At 39.1% G+C, this 24,022-nt stretch overlaps 1 long non-coding RNA gene across 1 annotated transcript; it reads right to left on the reverse strand.

Moving 5' to 3' along the window:
- Positions 1-1,331: 1,331 nt before the first annotated feature.
- Positions 1,332-17,683, reverse strand: LOC124406260. Its single transcript, XR_006929203.1, has 3 exons — positions 17,624-17,683; positions 15,934-15,938; positions 1,332-1,345 (listed from the first exon to the last, which is right to left on the reverse strand). It is a non-coding gene; the product is annotated as an uncharacterized LOC124406260 (long non-coding RNA).
- Between the last annotated feature and the right edge of the window lie 6,339 nt (positions 17,684-24,022).

A 24,022-nucleotide genomic window follows, 5' to 3' on the forward strand; every position in this document is an offset into this window, starting at 1 on the left:
AGGTAAGTAAAGCGTGTAATAATAAAGGACGCAACATTGCAGTCGCACGCGATTTATATTTATACGACAGAGAATGACAGCGATACTCTAGTAAACAGTGAGCGTTATTTTGGAGCAACTGACATTACAGTTGCATGAAAAATAATTAATTAAATACATATTAATCTAATATATTCAATATAATACTAAAATATTAAACAATATAACATCAATTAAATATATGTATTGACTTCGTGGTGTGGTAACCAACGAAATCGAGTAATGCTTCAGTTAGTTCAACTTCATGATATTTAAACTTTTTTTTTACGAAAAGCTAACTTTAACGAACAATTTTTAAAACTTTGATCAGTAAAATCAATTACAGAATGGACCGAACCATACAAAAAACACTTTTTAGCCATTTTTCATCACAACGATACAGAATAACGCGTGTTTTCGATGCAATAGACTAACGCTCACTGTGTACTGGAGTATCGTTTACAATGTTGCGTCCTTTATTGTTACACGGTATACTTACCTCGGATCTCTCTGTCACACATTTCCACTCGCGTTAAAACTTAAATCTTTAAAATTTGGCAACCCCTATTATATTATCTTACCCCTATTAGGACCGAATTTTTTGCAGGCAACCCTATATCAACGTGTTCGCAATAAAACAGCGCTTATGTTGATATAAAATTTTTTCTACTATCAAACAAGTGAAAGTAACTGGCATCGACATACCTGTTTATACCTGGCAACCGAGTAGTTCGTCCAGGTAAATAATAGGTCACCCAACGGCTGCACATTCTATACGTTTTATACTTTAAGTCAGTATAAAAATTTTCTTATTATCTCGATGTTGCAAAATTTAGTTAAAAATCGTTTTTCAAAAAATAATTAAAAATAGCCTGTCCAGGATTTTTTTTAGGCTACCCATTATTATTTCATTTTCTAATATACTAAATTTATTATAAAATATGTTTCATTTCATTATCAGCCCGGTGAAGGTCGATTTAGGTTCGGATCTTAGACTATAGCTTTTTTGCGAAACCTTGATACACGGTCATATAACCTGAGTAAATTTATGATCTTTATATGAGATCATATTATCATATGCTCAATTTTTCTGGACATGTAAAATAAACTTGTAGTTCTCCATAGTGATGTAAAGTAACAAACCAAAACAATTTATACAATGTCCAGTCCGTCAAATGATGAAAAAAATTGTCCGAAAAGGAAACGTGATCCCTCCTCAACTCCTGAGAAAAAAAAACAAATTCGTGGGGAATCCCAAACTAAAGGCGAGAAACGAGTACAAAAGTATCGAAAAGAATGGCAGCAAATGGACGAATTCAAAAATTGGCTTAGACCAGTTATAAATGCGCCGGAAAAAGCTCAGTGTACACTGTGTAAAACCGAGTTCGTGGCAGATATGTCTGTGATTAAAACCCATGCAGCAGGGAAGAAACACTGCTCGTACGTGAAGGGTGTAGGGAATTCTTCGTTAATGGCGGTAACTATGGCGAAGTATATAAAAAAAAACAAAGGCTGTTACGGATTTGGATGTGCGTACGAAGATAGCCGAGATAAAAATGAGCGGTTACATTGCTTCGAAAAATATAGCTTTCCGACAAGTCGACAATCTGATAAATGTTTGTAAATCAGCTTTTACCGATTCTAATATTGTCGGAAACATGAAACTTGGAAGAACGAAAGCTACAAACGTAATATGCAACGTCATCGCAAAATGCCATCGAGAAGAGTTGGTGGAATCTTTCAGGCATACAAAATTCAGCGTCATTATTGACTAGGGCACTGATATCGCGAGCTTAAAGATATTGGCTGTGTGTACCCGGTTGTTTTATGAAAAAACGCAAAGTGTCGAAACAAAATTTTGGGGCCTAATACAGATTTTCGACGGCAAAAATCCCGATGCTGCTCATACAGAAGCTACGGCTGCACGATTATATGATGAACTCAGGAAAACGTTCGAAGAAGCAGGTATCCCATTGACCAATATAATTGGTTTTTCCAGTGATGGGTGCAACATAATGTTCGGTGAACATAATTCGGTAGCATCGAGGATGAAGCAGCTTCAGGACGGCGTCGTGGTGATGAAATGTATTTGCCACTCTTTGTACCTATGTGCAAGTGGAGCCTGCAAGGTTTTGCCGAAACATTGCGAAGATATGGCACGAAACATTTATACTTTTTTCAACCACAGTAGCAAACGCCAGGCTGGGCTTCAAGAATTCCAGGATTTTTGCAATGTTGAACCTCACAAGTTGTTGAGACCTGCTCAAACCAGGTGGCTGTCCCTTCTACAGGTATAGCAGCACCGTGCTCGCTCCTTTTCCACTTGCACTAGATTTTAGTCCTTACCTTTAAGTTACGAACGGATGGCCAGCGCGTGCGAGTATAATTTATCTTTATATACAGGTTGTTAAACGAATTCTCGAGCAATGGGAGCCGCTAAAACTGTTCTTCACGAGCCAATGGTTTGAAGAAAAATTGATTGCTGCCGAGATGCTGTTCAACGAGCTAAACGATGAATCGTTGAAACTCTATTATCTGGTTTTGGAATGGGTTCTACCGAAAATCGTCAAGATGAACGAATATTTTTAAAGTGAGAAGGTTGTCATCACAATTTTGCACTCGAAGATGATTGAGATGTTTTCGGAATTGCTGTCGACATACATGAATCCGGACTGTATAAAGAAGCGAGATTTTAGCACCATACAGCCCAACAACGAGCAACCTTTCATTCCGCTCTCACAAATGTATCTCGGAGTTAACATGATGCGAAAGCTACAGGACAAAGATTTCCGAGCTGATCCAGAAAAAATAAAAAACTTTTTGTACCGCACCCGTACATTCATGATCACTCTCTGTCAGCAAGTGCAAAAACGCTACGATTTCAGCGAAGCGAATATCGCCTCTAAATTGGCGTGGTTTAACCCGAAGGACGCTTTAATGCGTAACGCAAAAAGGCCGGCAATCTTAAAGAATCTGGTCGGGCAACTTCCATGCATCGTTTCACGCACGGACGTAGAACGAATGCAGAAGATTGACGATCAATGGAGAAAGCTCTCATTGGCTTCCTTTCCAGAGGATTGGTTGATCCAACCCGTGGATAAATTCTGGCTAAATATACGGGAAAGCATGGATATATCGGGGGAAAAAGAATTTCGCGACCTTGGAGAATTCGTTCTAAAACTCGTTCTGCCACAGTCAAGTGCATCCTGCGAACGAACGTTTTCAAAAGTCAATCTAATAAAGACTACAGCCGGAAATAAATTAGTCACCAACACGGTGAACGGTTTAATATTGTCATCGCGGTGTGTCGTGAAATGTGGTGGCAATAATTTCCAGCCGTCTAAAAAGATGCTGATTCCATGACGACAAGCAATCTATACCCGCGTCTAAAACACCACACTAAGCAGAGCGTATCGAAAAATAATTCGAAAAACTCTGATGAGGTAAAGGAAAATATCGACGAGGAAATTGATAATGGTGCCGATTACGACAATATAGTTATAGAAACATTGTAATGCTGAGACATTTGTAGGTTCGAGTGTGATCTGATGTTCACTATACATCTGTGCAAAGTTCTAGTGGATTTTTCACATAGGTTGCTAAATAATGATACAACGATTCTGTTGATGCTTTAATTATATGATTCCCGATGTTCGTATTATATATGTATGTTCCTCATATTTTTATATGTAAGAGAAAAGTTGAAGCTTCTATAAGCTCACATATAAAAAAAAACTTTATTTCATTGATTTTCATACTTTTCATTATGATTAGGTTTGATCTCATTATAATAAACACATATTTAATAGAAAAACAACAAATAATATAGTGTAATTTCTCATGATTCTGGTCCTAAATTTCTAGCTAGTCACCCTGTACCTATTCAAGGGCGCGTTTACAATAGCTGCTAAGTGCGGATGTTTGGTTGCACGGCCGTCGTCTGGTCTATGGTTGGAGACAAATAAAATATGCGCATTACGCAATTTAATTGTCTGTGTCGCATTGTGTCATAGTTCGTAGTTGGAAAGCTCCCACGAATACAGCAGCAAAGCGTTGTGTCGCAATTACAATTTTGTGTCCAATTCCTAAAGCTGCTTTTTCACGTGCAGCAAAAGCTGGATGTAACATACTCTGATTGGTCAATTCACCAAAATGTTTGTTCCAACCTTTCGATCCAAGTCTGATCTATGAGTCAACTCTGAGTATTTTGTTCTTTCTATTTACCTGATTAAAAAGCTTTGATCGCGGATACAGGGCTTTAAAGTACCACAATTGACGGTCCTGAATCAATAATTTCGTTTAATGAATGTACCATAAAAGTACCATAATTTCACGGTCCTGCGTCGATAAGTTACTCTAGAGGAGTTGGCAACGCCGATAAAGACCCGTTGTACACCTCGAAAACGCGGGGATGCAAAACTCCTATACAGCTCAAGCGATCAGAATGAAACTTGAGCAGTTAATTTTTGCAAAAAGTGGAGCGTCTTTTTACTTTTTCAAAATTTAGAAAAAAATTTTACAGATTGGTTACCACTCACAGAAATTGGCCAAATTTTCACAATTACACTGAATGGATCGACCTATCCGGTATGATGCCACTCGGCGGTGATGAAACACACATTTTGAGCCCAGTCCCATGAGATTTGATGGTGAAATGACGAAATGGAAGCTGATCTGGTTTTTGATTACGAATTACACCGAAATCTCATTTTTGCGATATTTGTTACCGACCTTTCATACATGCCGGTGATTTTTTACCGACATTACACGCATACATTACCGGCATGCGCGTAATATTGATAACAAATGTCGCCAAAATGAGATTTTGGTGTTCTTCGTAATCGAAAACCAGATCAGCTACCATTCCGTCATTCCACCATCAAATCTCATGGGTCTGGGCTCAAAATGTGTGTTTCATCACCGCCGAGTGGCATCATACTGGATAGGTCGATCCATTCAGTGCAACTGTGAAACTTTGGCCAATTTCTGTGAGTGGTAACGAATCTGTAAATTTTTTTTCAAAATTTTGAAAAAGTAAAAAGACGCTCCACTTTTTGCCAAAATAACGCATTAGCTGCCCAAGTTTCATTCTGATCGCTTGAGCGGTGTAGGAGTTTTGCATTCCCGCGTTTTCGAGGTTTACAATGGGTCTTTATAAGCACCTTAAATGTCACGGGGGCCACAGTGCATGTGAGAGATGTACCGTTTATGAAAAGCGTGTCCGAAAGAACAGAGGCTTCTGTACAGTCTATCCTGAGGTTGACAGGCCAACGAGAACAAACGAATCTTTTTGGAACTTGTATTATACAAATCACCATAATGGAACTAGTCCGTTACTGAAAATAAATCCTCCAATTGACATAGCAAAAACCTTCATCTTCGATAAGTTGCATTTGCTTAATGGTAGGGCAATGAAGAATAGACTGGATCATTGGACCACTGGAGATTTGAAAGTTCGATTGTGTCGGAGAATTAAATACGAAATTGATAGAAGAATTTTATCTTTGAGGAGTCAAATACCAAGTGAATTCCAGAGGAAGCCTAAATCTATCTTCCATCTAGCAAAATGGAAGTGCACCGAGTTAAGACTGTTTTTATTGTATATTGATCCCATCGTACTGAAGAATATTTCATCAAGAGCATTGTATGATCATTTCCTTCTACTCCATGTAGCGGCACGGATTCTATGTTCAGAAGATTGGGCTTTAAAGTATATTCGTTATGCAAAAGTGTATTCAGAGACATATGTTCTTGCTTCAAGAATTTTATATGATGCTCATTCACTGTCATTGAATACTTATAACTTAATCCATGTCGCTGACAATGCAAAAAATATGGGTTGCTCTTTAAGCTGCGTCAGTGCTTACCCTTTTGAGAGTTCACTTGGTAAGCTGAAGAAACTCATAATTGATTGAAGTAAAAAGACCGAATATCCCGAATCAGTTTCAAATACTGAAAAAAACCATCGATGGTAATGAATTGAACAGTCAATAAGAGTAAGATATGGTATGTATTTCAACAAAGTACAGATAATGTAATTCTTTTCAAAGATTCAACCATTGTGCAAATCAATAGAATCATTGTTGTCTAAAAAAATCCTGATATGATTCGAATCGAAGGAAAGGAGTGGAAAAAAATCTGTATACATATCCTAGCGACTCAGAACACATACGAGCATAGGAGCTACAGTGATCCGTCGCCAGTAGTGAGAACTTGTCATCTGGATTCTATAGTCACCAAAATGATGAAATTGTCGCCATCTCTTCAACCTAAAGGTGTAAAAAAAATTGTATGCGCTGCCACTTCTACATCGATAGTAATTTTCCTTGTTCCATCTATTTTTTAATACCTAAAAGATTTTTAGCTGAATTGCAGATATACAACGTCTTGAAATTAAAAATAGCTATCATCAAACAGAAACTATTGTTACTATATCTTTATTGTGTGGTCATGGTCACATACTTTATTATCATTTAAATTTGCGCGCGGCCATCGGACGCAATCTAATTTAAAGGTTAAGTTAGTCTGTAGAAAAACTCGTTAAAACCCGGTCTGACGACTCTGGTGTCAAACGTGTTGTTATTGGGGACTCAAAACTACGTGTTGAACATTGGGAGAGAAGATCAAGGAAAGTCGATTTTTGTGGAAGTAAGAAGATTTCAACATTTTAATTTGAAATTACTTCATAAAAACAAGCTGAAAATCCAAAATCATTCCAAAAATACCTGGAATCTCACGCAATTGAGATATGCGTATAAAATAACCCAAAAAAAGTTTCGTTAGCCGCTATAATTGGATTTTGCATGTATTCTAGATTATGTAAAGTGTATTATAATTCACGATTCAGATGTCAGAACGAAAAAATGTGATACAGAAATCCCATTAGTGACCAAAAAAATGACACCACTCTTGTGGACATTAATCCTGTTCCACGTCACTGGGTCAGATATGATGTTGACAAGGGCTAAACAGTAACAAAGTTTCCACCACCATCATATACGTCGAAACGTCAACAGGCTTTACTGGAAGAACTGATAAAAACCGAAAGCAGTCCAATGCCAAGTTGGCTAGGATACCCAGTGGAATTGATTGGACATGCCGGTATGTACTAGATCATTCATGATATCAAACTTTAAAAAAATTTCACCACTGGATGGAAATGAAATCAATTTTTCTGTCTCAGACACATATGAGGATGTTATCATAAGGTTGGAAATCTTACGCATACACATCAGAATCTGATAGCGCACCCGAGAAGAGAACTGTAAAAATTGTGGAAGAATTGAAAGAGCAAAGCTTACGAAAAATAATGGAAGTACTGAAAATTGAGGATGAGGATTTAGTTGAATGTGAGTATTTTAGTTTGCGATGTTTATTTTATGTGCCACGTCGAAACTATTATTTTTATATTTATAGCGGATTATTCAATTAGCTACCAAGATAGTGAATCGAGCAGCAAAGAAAGCCCAAAAAGGTCATCATTCAAGAATAAGAAAACTTGGAACAAAAGTAGAATGTCTATACAAAAGAAAAAAAATTTCAAGTCTTAAAGTGTGGATTCTGGTTCTTTTAAGATCTGTCAAAAACAGAGGTAACCTAGATAATACAAATATTTCAGTTATGATCGCAGTATTTCAATTGTTTTATCATTCTGATGCTTGTGTTACGTCCCGACGTACCGCCTCGGCGAACCTTTTTCAAAATTAAAACATAATCACAGAATTGCTTCATCTTACTCAACAGCCACAGCGCTTGAGAGTTTCGTTTCGATGATTATAACGCAAAATATCATATTGCTTCAACCGACGAGTTCCACCCCTCCTAGAGAAAGTCACGTACAGGCCCGCGTATTAGGTTTAACTTGGTGCCATATTTAACATTATCAAGAACGCAAAGCGTGAAGTGATGAGATAAACCCCAACGAGTCTCAACCCAAAAGTATCTCTTCTTTTTAAGTCAAAGTCATCATCAACAATCAGGCTAAACCATACGTACAATATGTACCAAATTAAAATAGGTTGTTCATTAAGATGTATGGATGAATGTGTGAGAATTGCATCTCAATATCTTTTATTCGTAATTATAGTATGTAACCGACGAGATTGAGAATCGTCGGAACACCGTCGGAGCACTCGAGTCAGGCCCGGAGTGACGCTGACCATGCCGATTCTGGCACCGGGAGGTCACCCTCGCATCTCATTGGCTAATTACCGCTGTAACTTTGTTGCACAAAAGAAAAGCTCGAAAGGCTGCAATTCTCGGCCATCAGAATGGCACTAGGATTGAGGTTGAGCACACCCACTAATGTACTTTTGGCTGAATCAAAAATGGTTGCCATACAACACAGGACAAAAACACTATGTAAAAACTTTCTGTTGAAAGCATTTAGCGTTAAACGTTCTATTTCTAGACAAACTATCAAAGAATACGTACCGAGCTTTATTAAGGATCGCAGAAAAAAAGTCAATTTACTGACGGAATGTATTAAAAGTGTAGTTAGTATTGAACACCTGATCCACGTTGATGAATCACGAGGAATTTACACTTACGATTATTCAACTACAAAAACGGGTATCAGTACTGACATTGACATAGGTAAAAGGCTCCAAAAAAGCGACAGACCATATGAACTATGGCAGGAAATATATGGTTCTGAAGACTCTATAAAAATGTTCACTGACGGCAGCAAAAGTACTAACAGCCTATCGGTAGGTACTGCTTGTATATGTCCTGAGTTAAAATTCGAGAAAACACGAAGTGTCAACAATAAAACCTCAATATTCACCGCAGAGTTAATCGCAATCGCTGATGCTATGGATCTTGCACTTCGCCACACCAACAGACACATACACATATTTACTGATTCACTAAGCGCTGTTCAAACCCTCAAGAACCCTACAAACAAAGCTGAAATTAATAGATTTACGCTCGAGATACGGAGTAAAATCGTTTCTTTCCTCAACAACAGTGTTGACAAATGTATGGTCAATATACACTGGATACCTGCCCATGTCGGCATAGAGGGTAATGAAATTGCGGATAAACAAGCAAAAGTAGCTGCAAACCAACGACCATCATCATTGAAATTGCCCTATACGGACCTCAAACCCTCATTTAGACAACTTGACAGAAATGAAACAATTAAAATGACGATAAACCAAAGTACCAACAAAGGCCTGACATACTTTTCATCCTTTTATAAACCAACCATGAGACCTTGGTTCAAAGGACTGAAGCATAGTAGAGATTTTATAGTTACACTCTGCAGGTGTCGCAGTGGGCATGTTAACCTTAATGAATCCTTATCCAAGATAAAAGTCATACCTAATGCAAATTGTGACTGTGGCTGCCCATCCCAGAACCTAAATCATGTAATATGGCAGTGTCCGACATACGATGCACAGAGAGTTGCTCTACTAAAAGACCTGGCTAAGATGAAACAGTCTCCCCCATTCAATGTAGAATGCTACTTATCTACACCTGATATTAAAGTAATGCTAGTCATACACAACTATCTAAATAAATGCAAGTTGCGAATATAACGTGATCAATAAAACAAAGGATATATTAGTTCTAAGTTCCTTTGCATCTAGCACCATGTATACAATATAATATAATGTTATACTCTTTCTTTACTAATTCTGTAGCTAAATAACTTACTTGAGAAGTTAATAAAGCATATATTAAAAAAAAAAAAAAAAACTTTGTTGCACCGAGGGCTCTTGGACCGTCAGGCCCAAGACGCCATGTCTTTCGTCTGTCAAGTCGCGAGGTGCGTGGACGTCAACCCGTGTTAGCCCTTCTGGTCGATAGTAGTGTTCGGAAAATCTTCATTGTGACCGGCCTAAAGTACCGTGCTAATTCGTTAAACTCAAGCTTTCAATTTATATTGTGAATTGCAAAGACTTACTATCACCTTATTTCAAATTCTTTCCTGTTCTGTACTGACTCTCTTATCTTCGCGAATAGACATTTTTATGACATTCATTTCCTTTAACAAAAATTAAATCAAGTTCTGCCCTGATTCTACCGAGTCAGGTAATTTTAAGTGATTAATGATAATAAGTCAATAACATTCAACTTCTCATTTAATTAGACTTCAACACTACATAACTAGTAAACGGTGTTAATCATTAGACTCTTTCGCAACTTAATTGACCAAATTTAACGTACTGCCCGAGTGACGGTAATCCGAATCTACGATCATCAACCCCCGAGTCTGCTTTGGTGGCTGATCTCGAGCTCCAACATCTATACGTAATCCATCCATTCGTACGACTCGAGGTGAGGCTCAGGTCCAGATTACTAAGACCCTGACCGACACGATCCGACGGAACTCAATCTCGACGCACCACTCTACAAAAGCTAAGTCAATTCGAATGTTTCACTCCAACATCAACCGAATCTAGATAATAACCAATTTGATAAATTTATATTCCTATTCAAAGATTGCCTATTGGTAATTAACATTCTGTTTATTGGCCAGCATCTCTAGCCAAACGAAAAATCGTCTTTTTTAATAACTCATGTCTTGGTGGCAAGCTTCACTAGCCACTCCTTTAAACCACCACTAATTGTTCACCAATACCTATATTATATAAATTCAATAATTAAATCAAACGATAGAATTGGTGCCTAGCTAGAAGTCAATATCGTTTAGGTATTTCGAGAGGTATTCTCTGGCTTTCAGCTTGGCTCCTATCACCTTGGTTAATTAATTAGAAACTATATATATATTGTCACCTGTGTTTTTCGCTTAAATCAAAAGTATAAGAATAAGTATATACGTTCAATCCGATCGACGGAACCACACGCACAGGATCTGTCTAAACAAGGTTATCGTTCGTGGATCCTCCTGGACACACTGCAGAGTCACTCTCCTGACGATACCTTGATTATTAAATTTAGACATCGAAGATCCTAGACATCTTTGTCCTGTACGGTTATCGTTCGTGGATCCTCCTGGACACACTGCAGAGTTACTCTCCTGACGATACCATACACAATTAGGACTTTATTAATAGACAAACAAGTGTGTGTGTTTCCGAGATTAGGCGGAACGTAATATATATGTTGTAATTTAACTTGAGAATGCATAAATCTAAGAAGAGAGATACAAATTACTAAAACGACCAGTTATATTTAATGCGCACTCATTATAGATCTTGCGGCCTTAGTTTATCATTTTATGTTATGACAACAAATTATATGTAACCTTTTTATAACTTCAACCCTTATCATTTTCTAAATCGTTTGAAGAATATATTCTATATTTTACCAGTTAAATCAAATAACCCGTTTATTTCGAACAACAACCTTTCTCAATTTCAGGATTATGTTATTACTATTATAAATTAGCCTCAACCTATTTAAATCAATCTCACAGACCTGTATAGGACTATAGCAACACGATCCTACATATACCGGCGTACCGAAAGGTAGGTCTTCCTTAGTTTTTAAGTTTTATTCAGCGCTGTTACGTGGGTGCATAATCGATTATTATCCTTAATAGTCGTAAACTCTTACCGCTCTTCTCACGTCCACCCTCCCACGTAACACTTGCTTTTAAATGAGACACAATTTTGAATTTTAGCATGTGAGTCATTAAAAACGGGAGTCGCGAATGAGTCACAAGAAACTGTGATGCAATTTGTAAGCCTTACATTTATCTCTAATTTGCAGAGCTTCCTGAGAACAAAACTCCAGAAAAGGATGCCCGTGGCTTACTTAAGTCTTTGAGTTTCGAGCAGAGTCTTTCAAAAATTTCTGATACACTGCGAAAGGCAGGAACGAAGAACTATACCGAAGGTATTTCAAAATAATTCAATCAACAATTGCTTCTAAAATAATGGCTGTTCATTTCAGATACCTTGTTAATATTGTCAGCTCTAAAAGGACTCAGCACCAACTTAAGGGGGGGAGGTAAGGGTTTCAACGTAAAAAAAAACACTTTTTTTGTGAATTTTTTTGAAATTATGGGTTGAGCAAATTAATTGAAACCTTTTTTACATTATTAAGCATACTTTTAACAATATCCTGTAATTTTTTCATGCAGAAATATTGCAAAACAAGCCGGTGACAGAGCTTATCCCAGAACGTCTCAGAAAAAAAACCATTTGCGGTGTTCACTATATCTCGGTCGAAAATTATCTGAAATTAAAATCCGTTAAAATTTAGTCAAAGTATTATCAAATCCTCCCCCCAACGTTCTACGATTATTTTTTTTTTTCATTTAAAAATTTTTGGTGGCCATCTGAAGCGTAAACTGCTATTTTCCACGAAAAATTCCACCATTTTGTGGGTGGGAAACCCCCCTAATGTTAAAAAAAAATTTTTAACTAAACGTTGGGGGGAGATATTTTATATGTAGAAAATGTGTACCTAGTTTGGAATGAATCGGTCAAGTAGTTTGTAAATGGCAGTGAACACGGATTTTGAAAAAGTAGTTTTGAGAAAAACGCGTTTAAAGTTTATTGAGCTAAACAAGTGAAGAAAAAAAGCTCCGTCACCGGCTTGTTTTGCAATATTTTGTCTACATGACAAAATTACAGAATATTGTTAAAAGTGTGCTTAATAATGTACAAGAGGTTTCAATAAATTTGCTCAATCCATTCTTTCAAAAAAAATTCACGAAAAAAGTGTTTTTTTTACGCCGAAACCCTCCCCCCCCCCCCCCGCCACTTCAAGAGTTTTGCTCAGATCGACTTAAAATTTTGAGAATATAGTCTTGAAATGTTTAACAATAAGATGAGACAAAAAAAAATTCGATTTTTCGAAAGTGTAAACCCTTACCCCCCCTTAAAAGAAAATACCAACGCTATCAATAACTTGTGTGCAGCAATTAAAAACGGTACTGTTGACACCAGTTCCAAGCCAAAGACATTCTCAGGGACTAATTTTGAACTGCCTTTCAAAACGCTTGAAGATTTCGAAAATTTTGACAATAAACCGAAGGATCCGAAGTATCAACAGCATTGTGTAAGTTTTGTTGGAAATTCTCAATGACAAAAATATATACTGTGATATATTTTCAGCCTCTTGCACAGTAGTTGTTATATAAGAGTAAATTTCCTAAATAATATCATCGCTACTTTACATTACACGTCCATTTTTCTAAGCTGCCTCGTTACTGTTCTACATCGATCGTGAGAATCGCGTCACAAAGAGTGTAACAAACATATTGAAACAATTTGTTGGTCGCAACATCTGTATGAATTTCACAGCTGTAAAACAGATGGAGACCAAAGAGGTTTTTGAAGATACAAAATTTCCTAATGCCATGTTTGGTATGTTCATAAAATATACCTTTTGGAACTATTTTTTAGTACAATCCAGACTTCAACACATAGATATCTAAAAAATTTGATAATTTTCTTTTCAAAGTTTGTTACGGATCATCATACGGATAACCAAGGAAAGCCGATTTCTGGAAAATATTTTTTTCACTGCTTGGGTCAAGCAATTGTCAATTCCGAAGACTGGGATGAAGGTTGGATAGAAAGAGCGAAAGAAGAAAAAGCCAAGAGGGAGGAAAAGATTCGAGAAGGAATGGCAGATGAGTGATACAGTGTTATGGGCTGGGTTGGCTGATGACCAAACCACTCAAAAATATAACGCTTGGCTCGGACTAGTTCTCCCGGATGGTGAATTATTTGAATTTTGATGTCGTTTTCCGTCTTGGTTGAACCGACTTTGATAATAAAATGGTCACTTACCTTTTGCTGGTGACCGTTGATTCGGGCTATGTGGGCGGCTCTGCGTGTTCGGCCGGTGGTGAGATCAGTACAAAGTTACTGATCGTTTAACTTATATTATGCGTTGAAGGTAATTAATTGTTTAACTCGCAATGTAGGTTTAACACACGAATATTTGTTTATTCAATTTAGGTTTAACACACGAGTATTTGTTTATTCAAATTAAGTTTAAAGAAAATGCTTATAATGATTTTGATTATAAAAAGATGAAAGATTTAAATGTTAAGTCACGGAATTCCCTTTTAGCACTTTGGTTTGTTAAATTAAATAAAATAAAAGACCTTTTGAATTTCTAACAGATTATCTGGTCTGATTGATCTGCCTAAAACTGAGAGAACGATTTCTTGTTGAAGACTGTTAATAACTGAGAAGATATATTAGAAAATAAAGCCTGAGAATGAGACTTGAGAAAATGAGAATTGCGCATGAGCAATGAGCAATGAATGTCTTGAAAAAACTAAGAGCTGCTTCTTCTTGTTGAAGACTGGCTGACGAAAATGTAACGACTGCTTGACGACCATCTCACGACTGACTGTTTAGAAAACTGAGAATTGAGAATTGAGAGAAACTACTTCCTGATTGGTTCCCAGCATTTTTGAGAGAGCTGCCCAATAAAGAAGTCTTGATAATAGTTTGAGTTCTCCATTCGCCCTTAACTACCCCCGCCCTTTGGGTACGGTGTAGGATGCAAAACTATCTTAACTAATCCCGCCTCTTCCATGCATGCGGGTGGGAATTGCCGTGCTTGTTTTGGTACATTGGTAAAAATATCCTATTGTATGTTCGGGACGACCTTGTCCAAACAGACACTTCAAAAATGGCTACATGGATTTTAATCCGTTGCACGTGCTTGCCAGATTCTGCATACCTGGAAATATCAGGAAGCGATTTCCGCTCATCTGGCTACTCTTAGAGAGTTTGTATATACTAGTCTGTTTAGGTAAGGATTATCCCGTAACATTATTTAATGAGTAAGATTATTATAAGCTGAGGGTGGTTATTTCCCAGAGCCGTAAAAAGTGATAAAGAAAGCCGTATGCATACAATGTATACGGAGACTCAAAAATAGAAAATATAAATGAATTTAATCGTAACTGAAAGGTAATCAAAGTAAAACTAATGAATAGGCGCAGAGGGCATCGAGGATGTGACAACAGTAATACAGATGAGTGATATAGATATAAAGTTCATGAGAAACGATGAACATGTAGCAAGGCTGTTTGAATATAATAGTTAATATTTTTCTAGTCCAGTTATATTTTGTCATAGTAGTTTTATTTCTATATGGCATGGTGCTTCGTTGAAAATTCTTTTTTACGTTTTCATCGTTGTATTCAGAATATTTTCATGCCATGTTATAAGCATATATCGATATTTTTGCATCATATTTTTCGGTCTCTATCAGTCATATGGTCATTTTTTTCGGGTGGGGGGGGGGGGGGGGGGGGGGGTACGGCCCGGTTCTCATTTGGGTTGTTTTTGAATGTCTTCGCGAACACCCCCAAACAGTAATCATATTATGTAGAAAAAAAAAATCAGGTTAAATCTGAAAAAAATTTCACATAACTCTAAGTTGCCCCGCCAAGCAGTTTAATTTGTATATAGAAAAATGCATGCATTAGAATTTTTTTTAGCAAGCTGTTTATTACTTCGAAACTATACATTATCGAAACATTTCCAGTAACCATTTTGCAGGAAGTTTAATGCTCCATAAAACTGATCTCTTGTAAAATTTTCGTCAATCTAATATTTATCACGGAAACAATGAACGCTTCGCTAAGACGTAATAAATATTAGATTTAAAAAATTTTTACACGAGATTTTTTATGTAGCATCAAATTTCTTATAGAATGGCATGATTACATTTTTTTTATAATATGTAACGAGATCACGCTGAGCCGACCAGTCGTGGGACTCGCGCATGTAAACTGCTAAGTTTGGCAGCTGTCAAACTTACATCCCCCCTCCTAAGTTACACACGCAGGTGTGGAGGATGGGAAGTAAGGGATTAATTTACTAGCGTGGAAAATGTTGGATTCATTTTTTTTCCACTGTCCATGATAAATATCAGATCTGATATGTTCTTTTGTATTTTGTAAGGACCTACTCTAATGGGATCTAATTTCCCTCCATTTAATTTGCTGCTATTCTGTATGTATACTGAATCTCCTTCCTCATATTTCATCACTACTGAATTTTTATCATAGTATTTTTTATTTTGTTCATGTATTTTCTTCGAATTTTCACATGCTATCTTTCTATTATTTTCTAGATTGTCTTTATTGTTTTCATTTAGTTTTTCCGGTAGCATAAAATCGTCTATTCCAGTTAGTAAGTATTTTGGAGTAAAACCCGTCGAACTATGAATTGTATTATTGTATTCCTTCACACATTTTTGTGCTAATACAGACCGTGGTCGGTTTCTTTCATTATAAACCTTACATCTTATTCTATTTATCAAAGTTTGGTTGGATTTCTCATTCAAACCATTAGAGAAAGCACAATCAACTGCGGTGAAAATTAAATTCATCTTTTCTGATTTTAAATATTGTTTGAATTCTCTCGAGTTTATACCTCCATATTGGTCTGTTAACAACGTTTCTACGCCGTGTTTATTTTTTATCGATTTTACCAATTTTATGAAGTCTGGCACTTTGAGTTTTCGAAGTTTCGATGAACGCAAAACTTGTGAAGTGATCAACAATTAGATGTTAGTATTTCTTTGTACTTCTATTTCCTGCAAAACCTCCTATTGTGTCCAGAGAAATTATTTCGAATGGTTTTTGCGCGGGTCCTAATTGTGAAAGCGGAGCTTTGTAATTCGCAATTCTGGATTTATTTTTTATACATGTCTCACATGTGCGGCATATTATTTTTATATGTTTATGCATATTCTTAAAATAAAATTTTCTTGTTATCGTTAGTGTCAATTGTTTTACTCCCACATGTCTCTGTTTTTCATGCACGGTTTTCATTAATTCAGTGCCGAATTCTTCGGTTATCGAAATTTTCCTCTTATTATTTAAAGTTCTGTAAATTATGTTATTCTCAATATCATACTTTTCGTCTATTTTCAGTTGCATTTGGTTGTTGATTATATCGGTTACGTTAATAAAATTTACAAGTTTGACTATCGAATGTTCACCGCCACTTTCCCGTTCCTGTAGGACTGGATTTCTAGATAGGCAGTCTGCTTCCAGATACTCTTTACCTCCAGCCCTCACATTTCAAAATTCTTCATTTGAAAAATCAATGCATTCCATACCGAAAAATATGGTTTTGGAAAAATTTAACGGAAAAAACTTTAACAACAGGAGCCAGTCGCTGATAAACTATGCTGCGTCATAGTCGCACTTCGTGAATATCGTAGAATATCTTTAATACCGTCAATTTGTGTTGATTTAGGTAAGACCTATATAGTTGTATAAGTTATATATTGTACTAAGTGTTTTCTTTGATTATAGTGATTTTTCACTGCAACAACACGTGTTGGTTGTCTCATCCTGTCAAACGATCATAATTGTTAAGTCTCTACGACGGAGACTTACAAATCAACTGGACTCGAGACGAGCCAGTCGCTTGTAACGAGACCACGCTGAGCCGACCAGTCGTGGGACTCGCGCATATAGACGGCTAAGTTTGGGAGCAGTCAAACTTACAATTATGTAGTTTCAAAGTAATACATCGTTTTCTGGAAAAGGGTTCAAAATCATAAATTTCTCCACATAAAAATTCGACTGCTTGGCGGGGTGTGTTAGAGTTATCGGAAATTTTTTTAGATTTAGCCTGATTTTTTTTTATATAACATGATTACTCAAGAGAAATGTAATTTTGAATATTAATTGGTTGACTTGAAAAATTAACGACGGAGCCAGGAATCGAACCTGGCATCTAGAGATGCTATACCGGAGACTTACTCCAATAGACCACCTAGCCGCCCTGACCTCAGTGTCATTAATTTCTCTCATCAACCTGTGTATTCGAAAATTTAATTTTCGTGTGCCGTATTATATATATATATATATATTGTAACGTGGTATTTCAGAATGGCTCGTTACAAGGCTAAAAATCTAAAGGAAACGACCGAAAACGCGTCCCTGGCGGGGTACTCCAAGCAAGCTCGATACGATATAGGCGAAAAATACTAGTTACTAATATTTTCTGTACAAATTTTGTAATCCCGCGCTTCGGCGCAAGCTAAACAGGTACCGCGACCACGATCATCGAGGGATCAACACGTTTCTTTGATTCACCGAGGGATCGACAACTACCGAAAACTACAGTTCCAGCTACCGACGAATTCAACTACCGTTTCGTAATCATGAATCTCCCGCACAACTTCGAATGCCTACTTTTTCGGATGCCGTAAGTTCGACATTAAGGGCAGACCGCAGCCTGTCGTCCACCGACTTACCGGCCAGGAGCCGGACCGAACCCAAAACACTACGTCCAAAGTTGATAAAGCCCTCGTCCTGAGGATCGACGCAGCCTCCCTGTCAATAAGGGCTACAATCATTGTGAGTCATGGTCCACGGACGATGAGGTGCTGTAAGCCGCCGTGTGACTGCATGGTCTTCGTGATATATCGTGGGCAGTTGGCCACTGCCTAGACGACGAAGCCGGTGGAGGCAAACAATGCGGAGTTGCACTCCATCCGGTAACCTTCCGGAGGTAGCCTACGTACCTGCCTTCGTGGAGGGAACCCCCAATGACAGGCAACCTGGACCGTACGACGCAGCAGACGAAGAAAAGTACGTGTGATGTCAACTACGCTCATCTAGCGGTAATCGTCGATAACGCGTAGCCGATATTCGCCAGAGGGATGACCCAATTATGGTGGGGATTGAATGACCACCGAAGGGGAAGAAGAATCACCTGACGACACCGGCGAGATCGCTGATCCGGACTCCGAACTCTGCCTATTCTACGCTCAACCCGCCAGGAGACGGCTTCGAATATTACTCTCGTTACTTTAGACTTCCTTCAACTTTCCGTATTCTTCCTCTATCTTTCCTGTTCCTTCTTATCGCTATCGCTACCGTTTATCTTTTTCGCACCCACTATCGTTTGAATATTAGCTTCTTTCCTTTCCCGTAACTTCAGCTCCTTCCTTCTTGCGCTTTAGCTAAGTTTATTTCAAATATAAAATCAGTGTTGAATACCGTCGACGACTAAGGTAAGGCTTTTGCCTCTGTATGGTACCGTTACAAAGTTGCTCTAATTTCTGTTTCTCTTATCGTATCTTAATTATCGTTTTGGTTGCATCGAATGATGCCAGTATCTTTGTGAATCATGGTCCACGGACATTGAGGTGCTGTAAGCCGCCGTGCGACTGCATGATTTCGTTTCGTAATTAATTTCCGAAAACTATCGTGAGCGACCTCGTAACTACCGAATATCTTTTGTATTTCTGAATTTTCTTTGCTTGATGCTTATCTTTTGTATCTCTAATTTTCTTTGCTTCTCGTAATTTTATGCTAGAAACGCTTGTGTAATTTCTACTGTCTATCGCTATCGCTATCTTTACTTTTCTTACTAGTATTGCCTATCGCTTTGTATCGTATCGCTTGTTTTATATTATTTGCTTTGTGCGTGAAATTTCATATCGTATATTGAGCTACTTGGAGTACAGCTGAGCGTAGATTAAGCCGCTGAATACTACCGCACCTTTGTTTTCTATCGCTTATATTGATTTACATTTCTTATTACCTTGTAATATTTTCTTGTTTCCCGAATATCGTACTTCTGTGTTATCTTAAGTTGCTTATCGTAACCAGGTGTATTTAGTGTATTATTTTTACTCTGCAATCCCTTCTCTAAGCCTCTCAATCTTGTATAACTTTTGTATTTTCTCTCGTTATCGTAATTTCGAATTTCCTTGTTAATTTAATATCGTAATTTTGACTGTTGTAATTATCAAATCGCTTGCTGTGAATAATTCTTCCGTATAAGCTTCCGATATTTGTGAATCGTATATCACTGTCAATCTTTCTCGCTAATTACCATTTGTCGTAATTTAAATAGTATTTTCTTGTCACTATAGTTCTAAGCTACCGTCAATTCCGTCAACTACCGATTTTCGCTAAAGTTTCACTCTTGCTTTAATGTAACAATTCTCGTAGTGCCGCTTCTGAAATTTGGGTAAGATCACGTCGCCCAGTGACGTCTAGTTTGAGTAGACTTTTTGCATTATATCGCTTCTCTCGACCTACGATTAATTTCTTTTGCCAACTATTATTTTGTGCGAATTATCGCTTAGCTTCTTTAACCGAAGATCTTGTAAATCACTCTCGTTGACTAAATATCTTTTGTTAACTTTCTGTAACAAATTGACTACTCTACCGCTTATGAACTGATCAATAATATACGACTGATTGGCTTGTTAATTTGCTTGACTCGAGCTTATTTCTTGATCTCTTTATTTTCCTTATTTCCGTAACTGTTGTAACTGCCTTTGGATACCACCACTCTACCAGTTCGTGTGAGTACCTGAGCCTAGCCAGCCATACAACGGGTTCTCTAATTATTATTATCGTATCGTATCTTTTCCTTTCCTCTAAAAATTGACGCTGAAGCGTCTGGCGCCCAACGAGTATCTTTTCGTATCTTAAATATCGTATCGAATAATTGGAGAATCGCGCCAAAGTGTTAACGGTAAGTCCTCGTCCGAGGGTAACAGAATTTAGCGTCACAATATATATATATATATATATATGTATATTGTAACGGGCTTTTTACTTCACCCGGGGGAAAGCGGGGTCGGCACAGAGGCTCGTTTACAAAAATGGCGTTGACCAACACGGCAATAGAAAGATGAAAAAAAAATAAAGATTGACGGCACTGCAGAACAGGTGTTGGGCGCCAGGCTCGAGAGAGCCGTAAGAGAATACACTCTTATCAGATTCGAAATTTACCGTCCAATAGCATTCGTTCGCCGACTCGAACGGCGAACCAAACTCACACCACCAAATCTCCAAGCGAAACTATAGCAGGGGCAAGCACACACAAAAACAGCCGACTAGCTAGCGGTAAGGGGATCGTGGGCGCGAAGGTAAAATAGTATAGATGATAATCGAATGATTATAGATGTAATTACCAGCGTTTATTAACAATCAGTGCCGTTACGGCAAGGCAGAAGGCAACAGGCAATAAAATATTTACACGGCAAGCGGTCTTATCGGTGGCGGTACGCTTCGATACAATGCAAAAATAAATAAAAATAAAACAAAATAGCATAAAATATAACACAGCAACAAAATTAAACAAGTCAATAGAACACGGCAAAATCAAGCAGTATAAGCTAGAAGCGACGAGCGGCAAGCGACCAAGATAAGCGAATAATAAGCGGCAGAAAATCAGTAACAATTCAATAACTCATGCGACTACAGACTCGTGGTGAAGCAAGTTCGTTAACAATTTCAAAACTCAAAACAAGGCAGAACAATTCTAAAAAACAAGCTTGCTAACAATCTAACAGTTTCACAAACACGAGATAATCCTCCTTCACTTTTTCTATATTATCGGCACGGTCGCCTGTCGCTGCTTGACAGTGGTAGTTACGCTCGGCAACGACGGCACGGGCGCACACACTCACTCACAGATTCTCTCTCTCTCTCACACTCACGTACTTGGTACGCGGCCGGGAAGCGGCACGGTACACGATCTATTACAAAGTATACGCTACAATAAAGCGGCAAAAGATTACCGGATGAACAACCAGAGTATCTTATCGTAATTAGAATAAATCAAGGTAGCAATTAAAATCAGAAATACAATTGAATAGAAAAGCTTAGCTACCACGAGGCTCGCGGGCTTTCACACAAAATGGCCGATCAAAGCCGGCCGGCAACCTGTTACAGAGGGAAAAATGGCCTGAGGCCGTTGAGAACCTATAGCGAGCGAGATTCGTGGTAACGGCAGCCTACCTTTTCACGGCAAAGAGCTCCGTCAGTGATCCGGAGAACGGCAATTCCTCGTCCACACAACTCGCAGAAAAGAAAGCGACAGATTAGCGTACTAAATTATTTTCAAAGCGGTTAACACAACTGCTACGTGGGCACCAGCGAAACGGATAGCAGCGCAGCGCAAGGGAGAGTGAGGTGGCCGCCGGCCCTCGGCGATCGCGATCCCGCGGTGGCGCTACGGGGGGGGATGATAAGTAGATTGGCGAGAGACCGGCGGGAGCCTAGGCAGCCGGTCTGTTCGCCGCGCTGTGCTGCGTGTTGCGAGGGTGGTCTGGCGAAGGCGGAAATGTCCTGTCGGCATCGGCGAGCCCAGGGGGAGACTGAGTCCGGTTATTTGTGGGTGCCGGGTGGCAAGGCCGGTCTTATCGGAGGCTCAGGTGGAGGCAACTCGACCCCTGGGCGGCAGCGGCAGCATGTCCTTGGCGGCATCGAGGTCCGAGCAAGCAACAGCGCGACTACTGGGTCCGGAGCTTCGAACTCCGCGCCGGTCGTCCTGTGGTCCCTCGGCGTTTCCCGCGATGGCAGCGCAGGGTGGTCGTTGGATGGCGTCGGCATTGGCGGCGGCAGTGGTCGCGGCAGTGGCGGTCACCTCAGAGAATGGGTTGGGGGAGTAACAAAAAGCATTAACAACAATACATGAATTTTAAAGCTAACTCTGGTTGTTCATTGGCGGCACGGCAGGACTCTCCCTTGCTCTTTAAGAGCGCTTGACGCGGCCGCCTGGGAGTGGAGGTGCGGGTCGGTGACGGGCTGGTAGACCCGCCACGTCACAATATATATATATATATATATATATAATACGGCACAGGAAAACAAAAATGTCGAATATATATATGAGTCATTCTTTCTCAACGAATGATCCCCTGCTGCCCAAAATTGGTTTGGTCAAATAAAGGTCCATACGGGGTCAATTGAAAGGTCTTGAAGTCTTCTTTCAAAATCTGAGTGGCATATTCACCGAAACATCATGGCCGATCAAATATGGCCGCCAAAAGCACGTGGTCTGCACTTTTTTCTTACTAAAATGATTATAAAACAAGTATCATGAACCCTGTTGAGGTCTGCAACGTCCCAAATGAAAGGACTTGAACTCTACTTCAAAACCTATATCGTAAAAATTTTTTCGTTACGGGTAAAATGCAATATGGCGGCTTAGACGAAGTGACAAGTCGCGACTTTTCAAAAATCAATCGGTTTTGATTAAATTTGGTATACAAGGGTTTCTGGGGTCGCTGACGACAAATCTGAAGTCAGATTTACAAAATTCAACATGGCGGATCCAACATGGCGGACAAAATTTCAAAATATCGAGTCATTTTCACCAAATTTGGTATACAAGGATTTTCGGGGCCACCTTCACCCTAAATTCTATCATCAAACGGTAGCAACGAAAAGTCATGGCGTACAATAAGGGTGGAATTAGAATTATTTAGAATATTTTCTTCATCCTGTTTTTTTTAAATATCTCTCCCTATGTCCCGACTACCTCTAATCCCTTTTCCCATGAGCGGCCAACCCGAGAGCACGTCAACAAGGAGAACCCCGGCAGCATATAACCTCCCGAACGCTTCTAACTACCTGAGCATGCGAGCATCTCCCTGGCTCCACCCCGGGCAGGTTCCTCAACGCCGCAGCCAAGTACTACCGAACTCCCGAGATATCTCAATGGCTTCCATCTATCTACGGGACTGAGTCCATCAGCTGAGGGGAAATAGGGCATCTCCGAGCCAATACCGCCGAGACCGGACGACGTCAAGCCGATTCCGATGATTCCGATACCGCTAATATAATCTGGCGTCACATCGGGGAACTGCAAAACCTTGCGGTCCAGCATCGCAGTTCCATCTGTGTCCAAAAAGACGCAAATTCTTCCTCGGCGGGCCGACAACGGTCCCAATTACCGGCGGTGAACGAGACCACCTTGGCTCGACCCCGCTCAACCTGACGGTTAGCCGCCTATCGTACGACGAGAGAGACCCGGAGAAACAACTGAGAGCCGCGAGTCCTGCCAGGATACATACCGGCCCCCTTCTCCAGAGACAACGTGCCAATGCCATCTCTCGACTGTCTCCTGTTCCTGTTTCGGCAACGCTGACGAAACTAGGGGAAAACCGCCATGATAGCGTCACTTCTCGCCCTGGTATCGTAATGACCCAACGTGCCTTACCTCTTGTGCAAATACCTTTGTTTCGTTTCGCTTAATCCCTTTGTGTTGGTTTGTGGTCTCCTGAGAATTAACGATACCTCTCTTTGTGAGTGAGCTCCCGTCCCCGCACGATTCCCCGA

Source organism: Diprion similis, chromosome 5 (genome assembly GCF_021155765.1).
Source record: "Diprion similis isolate iyDipSimi1 chromosome 5, iyDipSimi1.1, whole genome shotgun sequence".
NCBI lineage: Eukaryota > Metazoa > Arthropoda > Insecta > Hymenoptera > Diprionidae > Diprion > Diprion similis.